The sequence below is a fragment of the Ictidomys tridecemlineatus genome, chromosome 1 (genome assembly GCF_052094955.1).
Source record: "Ictidomys tridecemlineatus isolate mIctTri1 chromosome 1, mIctTri1.hap1, whole genome shotgun sequence".
Classification (NCBI taxonomy): Eukaryota; Metazoa; Chordata; class Mammalia; order Rodentia; family Sciuridae; genus Ictidomys; species Ictidomys tridecemlineatus.
The window spans coordinates 151,642,103-151,656,646 of record NC_135477.1 but is presented as its reverse complement, the minus strand read 5'-3'; the positions used below and the strand labels follow the sequence as shown (position 1 = coordinate 151,656,646).

The 14,544-nt window shown below is 39.9% G+C and overlaps 1 long non-coding RNA gene across 1 annotated transcript; it reads left to right on the top strand.

The window, feature by feature from the left end:
• The first annotated feature begins 241 nt into the window (after positions 1-241).
• LOC144377745 (uncharacterized) lies at positions 242-7,001 on the top strand. The gene is made up of 2 exons (XR_013438788.1): positions 242-749; positions 3,665-7,001. It is a non-coding gene; the product is annotated as an uncharacterized LOC144377745 (long non-coding RNA).
• Positions 7,002-14,544: the final 7,543 nt, after the last annotated feature.

Sequence of the window (14,544 nt, the reverse complement as noted above, 5' to 3'; positions counted from 1 at the left end):
TGGATATGGCAGACTTACAGCATGTTTTTAAATTTTCTTTACATTTAAAATTTTTTTTAAATTTTTTGTGGGTTTGTAGATAGATGCAATACCTTCATCTTATTTATTTATTTTTATATGGTGCTGAGAATCAAACCCAGTGCCTCCCACATGCCAGGCAAGTGCTCTACCACTGAGCCACAATCCCAGCCCCCTTAAAATTTATTTTAAGAAAAAAAAGCAAAATAATAAGTATAATGACTCATATAGCAAAACAGTGGACAAGGAAGCTCCCAGCTTCTGAGCTGACTGGAACCAGGACTCAAATAGGATCAACATTAACTGGTCAGTTGAGAAATTTGTAGTTATATTTTAAACCACAGAGGATATTTATGATTCCCATATCTGGAGCATCCAGAAGGAGAATGGGATTCAAGGAAAACTGATGTACTTGCTAGATTCAGAATCTTGGCTTGTCTCTCCACTACAAGTATCAACTTTGTCCCAAGACTGGCTTACTTAACTGATCCTGATGGATGCTCACTAGGCAGCCAGGTGTTTCTTAGGTCTTATCCAGCAGGAAGAGAAATCGTGTCTCAGCATTCAGTAAGTCTTTTATTCATTTTGATTGGATCAGCTCTGGCACTGCCCATCTCCAGCAGTTTCTGGAGCTAACTGGAACCAGGCAACCTGTGGGCCTCTCTGGAGCTGGGGGATGGAGTCGAAATGTGCAGAACTACACAGCTCTCTAAACAAAAAGCAGGACTTTGGTAAGGAGGAAAAAAAAAAAAAAACTTTCCTGTCTTTTCTATGCTTCTGTTGTCATGTCTGGTTTAATTCTTTCAAATCAGTGTCTCCATAAAGTGAGGAACATGTCTGTTAGATAATCTGGGGAAGATATACTATTGCCGTTTGCTAAGGGAGTCAACAGGTATGCATGATCTAGTTTTAAAAAAAAAATCCCAGGAAAGGATACAGTTGGCCTGGTTTGAGTCACATAATCATTCTTAAACTAATTACCACAGCGAAGGAAATAGAATATCACGACTAGCAAAACTAGGGTCAAATATCAGACCTAGGCAGGTAGACCAGTATTGGGTATGCAACTCCTATTTCCCTGAAATTGGAGAACTATTCTTGGGTAGACAAAATAATAGAAGTCTTCTCAATGGTATTTACTAAACAGGATTATTATGTGAACATACAATGAAATTTCCTTAGCTTTTCTGGCATCTTATGTATCTTTGATACCTTGTTTTATTTTTCAAGCCCCCATCTCCACCTCTCCTTCTGACTCTAAATTGGCCAAGTGGAAGGGCAGGTCCTGGAGTAGGGGTAGGTGGCACTGGGTGAGTTCTTTCTAGGCAGGTTCTGGCTCTGTAACCTGCACATCTCTCTCAAAATGAATAAATAAATGCATAAAAAGGGTGTTTGAACCAGCCACCATATCCCAGAGCCTCAGATTCCACAGCTGTAAATGGAATAATAGTACCTACCTCATCGGGTAATTGTGTTATGAAATGGGTTGATGTATGTGAAATGGGTTCTAAGCATATAGTAGGCACATAATAAATGAGAGCTATTATGTTCCATTCCATTTTACACTTTAAAAAAAATCCAGTCAAAAGGCCGTCTCACTACAAATCACCACCAGTGCCCCCAACTCTGTACATCCAGGCTGAGCGCCCTCCACCCTGTTTCTCAAAGCTTGGATCTGTACATCCTCCTCCCACCACCACCCTCCCCACCTGCCCGTCATCTGTGCTGCCCACCCTGGCAAGCTGTCTCCATAACACCTCACCTACTCATGCCTTCATGATTTCATTTTCCCACCTTTCTCACTCAGACGAAGGGGAGGGGCAGAGATAACCACACAAGCCCTAAGACAGTGGGAGCCAGTGCAGCTAGCCCCTGTCCCCAGTGCCAAGCTCTATACCCACAGCTCCCACAAGCACTCCTCTGGTCTTCTGGTACTCCCCTCTTTTTTCCCCACACTCAGACAGGAGCAATCAGTACTCTTCAACCCCACCTCTTTCCCACTCCCTCCCCCTCCACTTGCAATGAATACCCATAAAGCTGGCCAAGTTCCAAATCCCCAGATCTACAGCTTTGGCAAAAAGCCCAATTCTCCTATCTGGAAGGACATTGGGTAGAAGACACACTTGCTTCTAAAGTGGGTGGAAGAAGGATGTAGTGGAAAGAAAACTCACAGAGATCCCCTGGCCTTCCCTAAACTCCCAGGCTCACTGGCCCTGCAAGCTAAGAAATGCTGCTCTCTAGCACAACAATCCTCCCCTCCCCCTAAAAATACTTAAAAAAATATAACAATAACAACCATCCGTGGGGCTCTTTTCCCTTCTAAAAACTGCAAGTGTAATGGATCAGGGATTCAATCCTGGCTGTGCCTTTTAGGACTGTGAGAGTTTAAACAAGTTCTGTCACCTCTCTATGTCTCAGTCTCCTTATCTGTAAAATGGGATAGGAAACCCATCTCACAGGCTTGCTTTGAGAAGTAAAGCAATCCCAAGACAATAGGAACACATTTGGTCAAGCTGTTCCCTATTGTTACAGAGGAAGTTTCCTTTTAATATGTGTTTTAATTTTTTTTTTTTAGTTGTAGTTGGGCACAATACCTTTATTTTATTTATTTATTTACTTACTTACTTATTTTATGTGGTGCTGAGGATGGAACCCAATGCCTCGCACATGCTGGGCGAGTGCTCTACTGCTGAGCCACAATCCCAGCCCCCAATACATGTTTTGAAAGAAAAATAATGTAACATAAAGGTAATGGATACTTGTGCTGCCATATGATGGAGTAGTGGGGAATGGATTTACACTCTCCATCCAACCAAAGAGCCAGGAAAGAAAAAATGAAACAACTGTTTCAAGCTGGTGGCCCTCAGGCAATAAAAGATAATGATCCCTGTGAGACAGAAAAAACAAAGTGAGCCTATAGCTGCCTCACCTAACTGCCTGGGGAAAGAATTCAGGGTTTTGAAGCAGGATCGGGAAGCAACCCAGAGGGTAGCACATAGGAGCCAAGGTGTCTGGAATGTGAAGGGCAGAGAAGAGAGCTAAGCAGAAAGAGAATTCTGGAGATATGTGATGGGGTCCTGAGCAATGCATGCATTATCTAATGTAGAGGGAAGAGTTCCCAGACCTGAAGGTCAGGAACAGTGTCTGTCCCTCCCAGCCAGATTGAATGCCTCCTGCTCCACAGAGCATTCTATACAATTCTCAGCTGAGCATTCATAGCAAGGGCTAATTAGCCATACACTATACACTGCTCTGGTCCTACACAACAAGTCTTCAATGCAGAATACAAAAAATAAATGGTTTCAAGAAATTTAGCTGCTTTCCAAAAAAAAGCTCAAGAATATACGTAGGAATGCTAAATTAGCCAGCAACCAAAAAGGTAAAAATTCATGTTTGGCACCCAGTAAGAGAATAACAGGCATGAAAATATGGTAAAAAATAGAACAATGAGAAAAATCAGTCATAATCAACCTAAAACTGATGTGGATGTTAGAATTAACAAAGAAAGACATTTGTAATTTTCATATTTTAATACTATAATACTATTTTCTGAAATATATTTTCAAAAAGTTAATGAGACACATGAAAGATACATATATATGTATATACATATATTTTTAAAATAGACTTAATTTATTTTTAACAGGTAAAAACTCCACTGAGATGAAGAGTATACTGCATATTGGTTATCACAGGAAAAAGTATCAGTGAACCTAAAGACACTGCAACAGGAATTGTCCAAAATGAAAGACCTAAGAGGAAATATAGTAAACCACTGAACAACTTCAAGCAGCCTTGTACACATGCAACCAGAGTTCCCAAAGAGGAGGGTGGACAGAAAAGTACTTGAAAAAATATCCAAATTTTTCTAGATTTAATGAAAACTACAAACCCACAGATCCAAACTCAACAAACTCTATGAACAAGAAACAGCATAATTGATTTCCTCAAAACCAATAATAAAGAGAAAATCTTAAAATGCAGGGGATGCTATCTATAGAGGAAAAAATAAGAAGAGCACAGATTTCTCAGCCAAAACAATGAAACCAAGGAAACAGACTGTGGAGCAACACATTTTAAGTACTAAAAGAACTGTAAACTAGAGATATACCTTGTTAAGTACAGTCATATTATTAACATGTCAATTCTCCCCACATCATTCTATTTATTCAACATAATCCCAATTAAAATATCAGGAAGATTTCTGGTGTGAATTGGCAAGTCAATTCTAAAAGAAATGCAAAGAAGCTAGAATTCACGAATGCATGCACACATGAGCACACACACACACACACCCTCTGAAAAAGTACAAAGTTGGAAGGCAAGGACCACGTGACTTCAAGAATTATTTAAATACTACATTAATCAAGATAATGTGAAATTGGCATCAAAATAAGTCACTTAGATCAGTAAAACTGAAGAAAGGGTCAAGAAATAGACCCATACATATGTGGACTTTTTACAAAGGGGCAAAGAAACACAAAAATAGAACAATGAGAAAAACCAGTCATAATCAACCTAAAACCGTCATGGATGTTAGAATTCTCTTGTTAATAAGGTTTAGTCTTTCTTTTTTTTTAATGCTTATTTTTTAGTTGTAGTTGGACACAATACCTTTATTTCACTTATTTATTTTTATGTGGTGCTGAGGATCGAACCCAGGATCTCAAATATGCAAGGCTAGCACTCTACCACGGAACCACAACCCCAGCCCCAAGGTTGAGTCTTTCTTTAAATGTATTATTACTTTATTCACATTTCAAATTCACCAGGATGTCTTCTGCTGTGGTGAAAAAAGTTTTATTTTTTATTAAAAGCTTTTCCACATTATTCACTTTTGTAAGGTTATTCTCCAGTGTGAGTTCTGTTGTGGTGAATAAGGCCTGTTTTATTGCTAAAAGCTTTGCCACATTCCTTATATTTGTAAAGTTTCTCTCCAGTGTAAATTCTTCTGTGGCAAATAAGGTGTAATATTTGAGTAAAAACTTTGTCACATACTTTGCATTATTAACAACAGAATTTATACAGAAAAGAACCCCTACAAATTGAAACAATGCAGCAAAGCTTTTAATAAGAAATCAATTCTTTTCACCACTAGGCTACTTATTCTAGAAAGAAGACATCTAAATGTAGAGAATGTAGAAACATTTTAAATTATATATCATATATTACTAGGCATCAGAGAAAACACACTGGAGAGAAGCTCTATAAATGAGACCATTGTACCATTACTCTAAAAAAGGGACAACATTTAATCCTCACCACAATAACCATAGCATAGAGAAAATTTTGAAATGTGAAAATTGACAATGTGACAATGCCTCTAAAAATTATTCAGCAATACTCAGCACCTGTGGATACATACAGGTGAGAGAAAATACAAATGGAAAAAAATGTAGCTACATGTTTCTTAAACACTGCTTATTTTTGGAGAATTCATTGTGCCCAGAAATTCTAAAAAGTTAAATAATATTTCCAAAATGTGTTTAAATTTTAAATTCATTGAACATCTGAAAACTCATACTAGTAGTAAATTTTGAAAAGACTTTGTCCAAAATGTATGCCTTATATAACAATGAAACATTTATAATAAATGTGAGAGTATAAAAAAAAAAAGAATTCATCTTCTCAGTGAATGGCAGGACCACCGGCATCCGTATACACAGTGATTAATTAGGATCCATATTTATATCATCATCTATAAAAATTAACATGGGACTGAGGCTGTGGCTAAGTGGTAGAGCACTCACCTAGCACATGTGAGGCATTGGGTTCAATCCTCAGTACATAAAAATAAAAAAATAAAAATAAAGGTGTTGCATCCCTTTATAACTAAAAAAAAATTTTTTTTTAATTAACAGATCAAACCTATGTGTAAAGCCTAACATTATAAAAATTCTAAAATAAAACAAGGAAAAACTATTTGGCCTTTGGTAACAAATAATTTCAAATATCTTCTGAATCTGACACCAAAAACATAATCCACACAAGAAAAAAAAATTAGACTTCATGAAAATTAAACTTCATGAAAATTAAACACTGAACATGCTCCTAAAATGATACTTTTGAAAAAATACAATGATGTGTACAACCAGAGATATGAAAAATTGTGCTCTATATGTGTAATATGAATTGTAATGCATTCTGCTGTCATATATAACAAATCAAAAATTTAAAATAAATTTTAAAGTTTAGCCACACAGGAGAAAATATTTGTAAAATATATTTGATAAAGCACTTATATCCAGAATAAATAAAGAACCTTGGAAACTCAACAATAAGAAACACTTGAAGAGACTCAACAATAAGAAACTCAACAATAAGAAACAATTGAAGAGACACTTCACCAAACAAGATATACAAACAGCAAACAAGCATGGTCTTTAGAGAAATGCAAATTAAAACCACAATGATGGGGATGTGGCTCAAGCGGTAGCCGCTCATTTGACATGCTTGAGGTGCTGGGTTTGATCCTCAGCACCATATAAAAATAAAATAAAGGTGTTATGCCTACCAAAAAAAATAAATAAATATTAAAAAAATTCTCTCTCTCTCTCTCTCTCAAAATAAAATAAAATAAAAACCACAATGAGATACCACTGTATACCCATTAGAATGGTTTAAACTTAAAAGATTGACTATAACTAACAAGTGTTGGTGAGTTTCTGAAGGTAATGCAACCCCATCATTGTAAAATTATAATACAATTACCATATGATCCAGATATCCTACTCCTATGTGTTTACCCAAGAAAAAAGGAAATAATCATGTAAAGACTTGTATACAAATGTTCATAGAAGCTTTGTTATAAAGCCCCCAAACTGAAAAAAAATAAATAGTCATCAACAGGTGAGTAGATAAAAACACTGTGGCATCCAGCCAATGGAATACTGCACACTAATAAAAAGGAATAAATTGTTTATGCAAAAAGATGCAAATAAATCTCAAAATAATTGTATCAATTGAATAAAGACAAAAGAGTACATGCTGTATGATTCTATTTATAGAAAACTCTAGAGAAAGCAAACTAATTTACAGTGACACAAAGCAGATCAATCAATGGTGGCCTGACAGGGGCAGGCAGAGAAAAAGAGTAACATAGCAACATGGAAAAATGTTAATGGGAAATGGGTATCTTCTCTACCCTGATGTGGTGCTGGGTTTCATGAAGGAAAAATATGTCAAAATCTACCAAATGATATACTTTATATATAATCTATTGCATATCATAAAAGCTATTTTAAAAATAGAAGAGAGATCCGTGGAGTAGAAAAGGGGGACTGAGGGGGAGGGAGAAGAGATGGGGAAAGGAAGAATGTGGAATGAATCTGATCTAACTTTCCAATGTGTAGATATATGAATATACAATAGTGAAACTCGCCTTCATATATATCCACAGGCACTAATTTAAAAAAAACTGAATAAATAGCAGAAAGGGAAAGGGGGAGGGAGGAGGAGAGAGAAAAAGAAAGTACTGGAGACTGAATTAGAGCAGGTTATATTCATGTTTGTCTAATTATATCAAAATGAACCCTAATATTATGCATAACTAAAAGGAATTAATTTTTTCAAAAAAGGCAACACATGTATAAAGGATGCCCTGCTACAATCTACAATCTACATCTGGTTTTGTGGAGTTTTTTTTTTAAACTTCTACTTTGAAATAATACTCCACAGAAGAGTTGCAAAGACAATACAGAGTTTCGTATCTGTACCCTTCACTCAGTTCCCCCAGTGTCAACGATGGGAATTACCATGGTTTAATTAAAGTCCATACAACTCTACTCCTTCCTCCACTCCCTCTTTGGGACAGCCCACTACAATTCAGAAGGTCTGTCCCCTCCAATAAGTAGGTCAAGGCCCAGTCTCCACTCCAGCTTTGGTCTGCTGTTCTGTGTACAGTCAACACTCTCCACACCCTGGACATCTCACCATGTCCCCTCCAGTCCCACCTTGTGCAAATTCCGGATCCTATAAATAACTGCCTTGTAGATGTACACTCAGCTATCCCTCAGATAGTTCAAAAGCAGCATGTCTAAAACTGACTGTGTTACTGTTCCCACCCCACAAAATCCTCTTCTTCTTCCTGTGGTCTTTAAGCAAATGACATAGTCATCTGTCTCTTCATCAGACATCTCTATTAACTCTTTCTCCACATGTCACTCAAACCCCATCCCACAGGCTCCATCTCTGCTGCCAATCCCTTGACTTGGGCCATGATGTCAACTCTCAGGGTTGTTAGAACAGGCTTTAAATACTCTTCATATAACCAGTCTTTCTTTCTCTCATCTAACCATGTAGAGTGGTCTTTCTAAAATGCTCACTGACCTTCTTGCTGAAAACCCTGCAGTGGTTTCCAGATACCCACAGGATGATAATCCGCCTTCAAGTCTGGTATTCAAGGTCCTTTCCGCCTTCAGGTCTGGTATTCAAGGTACTTTCAAATAGCCTTAGACAACCTCTCAAGTATTTACTAGCCAGTTCACTCTTTGAATGAGTCCAAATGACACAGAATGCCTTCCCTTCCCAAACCCACCAGATCCCTCATGCATTTACCCCCATGTTCCCTCAGTCCAGAAGTTTCTCCCCCATCTTTCCCAATGGCAAACTCCTAACAAAGATGTGGCTCTATTTTCACCCTCTGAATGAAGCTTTCTCAGAAATGAAAGGCAAATTGCAGACTCCTTTTAATGCACAAAGAGCTCTTCATACATCCTTAAAGGCAGCTTTCTGTGTGCATTTCCCTACTAGAGGTAAAACCTAAAGAGCAAAAGAGTAAAGGTTGTTTGGGTTTTTATTTCTCCATATTTAGCACAGCCCAAGACTTTGGGTCTTGCAGACACATTGATGGCTGGTCAGATGAATAAAGAGATAAACAGATTTATTCATGGATGTATGGAAAAAATGAACAGATGGTGGATAAATGGTGAGGTGAACAGATGAACAACAACAACAAAAAAGACAAATGAATAACAGGGATTGCATGAAAACATGAATATACAGATGAATGGATGATGGATGGATGGATTGGGTGGGTCTAAGGATAAAAGAATGGATGGAAAGTTAGTAGGAATTTCAAGAGCAAAGATTATTTTTTATTAAACTTTGTTTTCACAGTACCCAGAATAGACTGGGGCTGGGGTTGTGGCACTGGGTTCAATCCTCAGCACCACATAAAAATAAATAAACAAAATAAAGATACTGTGTCTCTCTATAACTAAAAAAATATAAAAACAGTACCCAAAATAGAGACTAAAATCTAATAGTAGATATTCAATATGTGCTATTGGAGTGACTGAATGATTAAATCACCCATATTGTCATGGTAAAAGTTTTGGATTAAGAGCCAGGAGGCCTGATTTACTGCTCTGTCTCTATTATCAAGTTATCTATACGGACATGAGCAATTTTGCCAAACATTTTAAATTTACTCTCCTGTAAAATGGATTGGTTGAATTAAATGATTTCTGAGGTATTTTCTAAACACTCTTTAGTTCTCTGATTTAAAGCTATCCAATTCTAAGACAAGGCTATGTGATTGGAGGAGAGGCCACATTTATGCATATGTGTTTACTTACAACTTGTTCTAATGCAGAGCTGATCCCAGATCTCTGCCAAGGATGGGGGAGAACAGTTAACACACTCCAGATGAGATTCTGCTCAAATTGTCTAACTGAAAACCTCGGGGTGGAAATGAAAGACAGGCTGATAACAGAGCCGCAGGGGTAGTTAATAGTGAAATATGAACCTCTGTGAGGCTGAACCTACCCCAAGCTGAAAGAAAAGAGGGAAGGGACAGTATACACAAAGCCTTCCCAGGGACTTTGGCTGCTGTCCAGAAGGACAGGTGTTTGTTTCCTGTGCACATGGTCTGTCCCTGATAGATTTACACCTGGACTCCTGGCACACTCCGGAGTAATAACTGTACTAAGAACACATCTATCATTAGTTACAGACCAGCATGTGCTGACTATCAACTATCATATGTGTACAATGGACCCTGATTATAGATCACCTCATCATTTCTCCCAATAACCCTGGGAGGCAGGAATGATGATCTTCATTTTATGGAGGGAAAAAAATGTAGTTAGTAAGTACCAAATTTAGGATTTGAACCCAGGGTAGTTTGTCTCTTTCTGCTAAGCCCAGGTGCCTTCTCTGTGGATAGCTGCCCCGGAGCTGGTCAGATAACAATCCAGAAACCTTACAGTTCATGCCACACCAAATTACAGCGACACCTGCCAAGTTTGCCTGGTCCCTTAGCAATATGTTTTCATGTTGATTCAAGTTGACAATGTGGACCATCACATCCATTTTTCAGATGGGGACATAGAGACTCAGGTTGACAGGTGAAGTGACCCAGCCATGGTCACACAATTATTAGATAGTGGAACTGAGACTCCATTCCTGGGAACTGGAGTCCCAAGGCAAGGATCTTAATGAGTAAGTTATTCTATTCCCATGTGGTAGCTGTAGTGGATTTTACCTGAGTATTCATTCTACCACTTCTGTTGACAGCATCTGAATGTTCTTGGAGGAGTCACATCTACCACAAACTGTCACCTCAGTTCATGAGATTTGGACAGAACTGATATGTCCTGTACTCTCCTTACCTTTTCAGGGGTGAGTACGTAATCCCCCTAGCCATAGAATAAGCATGTAACCAAAGATGTCCAATGAGACCCATCCTGTGACGCCTCTTTCTACTGGGGGCCATCCATGACACCGCAAAGGAGCCAAAGAGTAAAGCCAACATAGAGAAAAGGAAGCCCAAGAGAGAAATGGTCTCCTAAGGACAGATTTTGAGACCCTGGATCCAGCCATACTAAAATATATTTCAAATACCTAAGTCAGTTAATTCCCTCTCAGCTACCAATGAGGTAGCTGCTATTATTAGCCCCCATTTTACAAATGAGGAAACTAAGGCTCAGACAAAGAAGTTGCCCAAAGTCACAAACGGCAGGTGGAATAGCCAGGATTTGAACCCAGGCAATCTGGCTCCTCAGGCATGCTCCTAATCTATTAACACGACACATTGTAGGATCCTGAGTTGTCAGTAAGCTGTTTCATCATAACCCTGATCTTCTATTTCCTAATGTTTATATACCTGTTCTAAAAGAGCTCGGCTAAAAATGGAATCAACAAAACCCAATATTTTTTAAGAACTTGGAGTCAGACACACAATTTGAATTTCTGGCAGCACCATTCTTAAGCCCTCCAGGAGCCTCAGTTTCTTTAGGATCAGCAATACCTCATGGGAAGGTACCACGGTTAGAAGAGTTAAATATGGAAATCACTTAGCACAATACCTGGCCCACCCCACAAAACAGGAAGAGCACATTGCCTTGTGGAATAAAGTCATTGCACAGTGTTTGACACAAGGTAGACCTCCAAATATTAGAAACATGCCAGTTCTCTTTCCCTCACCACATTCTCTGACCTTGAAACAGCACCTGCACTTCTCTGAAATGGTCCAACTGGGGCTGTTTACCAAGTCCTTAGAAAGCCTGGTTCCAGCTAGCCTTCAAAATGGATTAAGGGTTTTAGAGATCCCTTTATTTCTCCACCCACAGGATCAAAGGGTACAAGTAAGGGTGGAAAGTGGGGGAAGAATGAAAGAGGGAACAGGCCCCAAGTTTTGAACTGTCAGAAGAGCAACTGTGGTTCATTCTCAGCTCTGCTGAGCTCCAGAAGCAAGCCCCCATGTTCTGAGCTGCCTGTGCCCTTGAGAAATAAATACAAATGCCACGAAGCAGCACACTTCAACCACTGCTAATCCCAGGCCACAAAACAAGCAGGAACTCCAGGGGGCCCTGCAACATGAAGAGTTTTCCCAAAATGTCAACAAGTACACAGAGCAAGGAAGGAGGGGATGGTCCAGTGCAAATACATGATTAGGCTTCAGTACAGGAATAAAGGCTGGATGCATACACCAGCCCCCACCGCCATACCAAGCAGCGTTCCACTGGCAGCCTTGGCTCCACTGCCCTCTGGTGACCACACCAGAACCAGCAGGCAGATTTAACAGTTCCACCTGCTGGAAGGAATTCCTCTTAATAGTCTCTCTCCAGTGAGAGGATCACAGGTCTTTGAGCCTTGGAGAAACCAGATTGCCTTTTCTCCCTTCCTTAGCCACTGGCCTCATTCAGCGTCACCTCCACCTCCCCTTGTACTTCTGCAACAGTCTGGTATTAATAAAAATAATAAAACAACCTCCTACGGTTGAATGTTCACTGCAGAAACTGTGTTGAGTGAGCTCTTACGTACATTATTTCATGGGATTCTTAACACATTCTTTGAAAATGGGTAGTATCTCATTTACAAATGAGGAAACTGAGGCTCACACAAGTTAGGTAAGATCAAGACTACATGGCTACCAACATGTGGAAAATTTGAAGTTTTAATCTAGTAGCACCCTGGGCCAAGCCCATATACATAACCAATTCAGTAGCTGGCAGTAGCAGCATCTCCCTGGAAATGCTAAAAATTAATAAGGCCCTCAGCAATTTAATGAGACCCTGTCTCAAAATAGAAAAAATTTTAAAAAAGACTGGGGATGTGGCTCAGTGTCCTTAAGTTAAATCCCCAGTATGAAAGAAAGAAAAGAAAAGAATTGTAACTCTCAGACTCTTGGTAGGGAGCTAAAAGCTCTGGGGATAGGACTGAGCACCATGTACCTTAACAGGCCTTCCAGAAATTCAAGATGCACTGGAGCTGCAGAGGCACTGTGCTGCTTCAAAGAACTCTCTCATTAGATCAGCAAGTCTCCACATGGCCCCAGGTGGTCTTCCTAAAACACTACTTGCAACTGTTTAAAGACCTTCAAAGCCCTCAAGGAGAGCTTGGGTTTACCTCCTTAGCACAGCAGGTAGGCCCCTTCAGAGCCTCAAAAAGCTTCTCCAGCCCTCCTGTCATCCCTCCCTTTCATCCAGGGGAAGCTGGGGTAGGAGGGGACAGAACTTAACTATAGAGCATCTTCAGGGCTCTTCATAGTGTTCCCTGACACTTACTCCTCACCTGTGGGGAAATTCTACAATCCAGAATGGGGAGACTGACGCTTACAGATGTACTTACATTCATGCAGCCCACAGCCTAGGAGGATCTGACAGTGCAGCCCAAGTGCTTCCAAGCAAAACAGGCCCAGGATCCCACATCTAAGGGCTCTAAGACCCAGGCTTCTTAATACAAATTCTAGTCAACCCAGCCAATACCAGCTGATTTCATCCAGAGTCTCATGGGCACATCTGTCTTGACTTCCTTCTGTGACCCTAATGTAGTGGGATAAGAGTGAGGAGAGGCCAAAGCCCTGAGAGGATCTTCAAGTAACCATGTCCAGAAAAGAAATGGGTTAGACCATGGTGGACGAGGAAGAAGCCTCTAAAAGCTTCAGTCAACACTCTCTTCAATACAAGATTGTTAAAGACTACCTGCCTCTGCTGCCCAGGCTCCTTAACCACACCAGAACCTCCATGTCCTTGTCTAGACTGGCCCTTCTGCCTCAAACCTCCTATAAGGGCTGCCTGGAAGATTCCTACCCACTTTTCTAGGACAAAGTCCAATGCCTCCTCCAGGAAGCCTTCTTTCTCCACTCCCAGACACTCCTGTGTCATTTCTGACAATACTCACCTTTCTACAGGTTGAATAGCAGGGCCTAGGGCAGGAGTTTTCAGAGGAACTGGATGTTAGAATCCCCTGGGGAGTTTGGCTGGGGTAAGTCTGAGCATCTGACAATTCTATTGTATACCTAGGGTCAAGAAAAACAAACCTGCCAAAGAGGACCTGGGTTTTGCAGCTGTGCATAGAGGTTTAGATCCTGCTCTCTGCCTCACAGCTATTGTCACTGAGTAGGAAAAGAACTTCTCTAAGCATGTTTCATATTCTGAGTTGGGGATTAAGCCACTTGTCTTTCTGGAACACTGTAATTAAATGAGTACTCTTCTTTACTCTCTTTATTCCAACTCCTTCTCTCCTCTTCCTCTTATAGCCCCCCAACTAAAACAAGTATTAACAGCCTGGCTGATATTCTGCTCACATTGTATCTCCTTTTCCATGCATTTATTTATTTAGCAAATGTTTACTTCAGTACTTGCGTGGGAGCACTGGGCATCATGCTAGAGACAGGGGATTCAGCAATGAATGTGTCAGATAACTTCCTCAGGACATATGGCAATTCAGTTGGGGAGACAGTCACAAAAAAACAAAATGAGTAGTTTCAATGGCAACTATGAATGAAGTTCAAGTGGGTGAAAAGATATTAAGCTTTGGCACAAAGAGAGATTAGAAAGGACCACTCAAACACAAGAGTTTCAACTGGGCACAGTGGTGCACACCTATAATTCCAGCTACTTGGGAGGTTGAGGTGGGAGGATCACAAGTTCAAATCTAGCCTGGGCAACTTAGCGAGACCCTATTCTCAAAAAACAGAAAAGGGGTAGGGATGTAGTTCAGTGGTAGAGCACTTGCCTACAGTGTGCCAAGTCCTGGGTTCAATCCCAAAGACTGAAGGGGAAAAAAGAGAAAAAACAA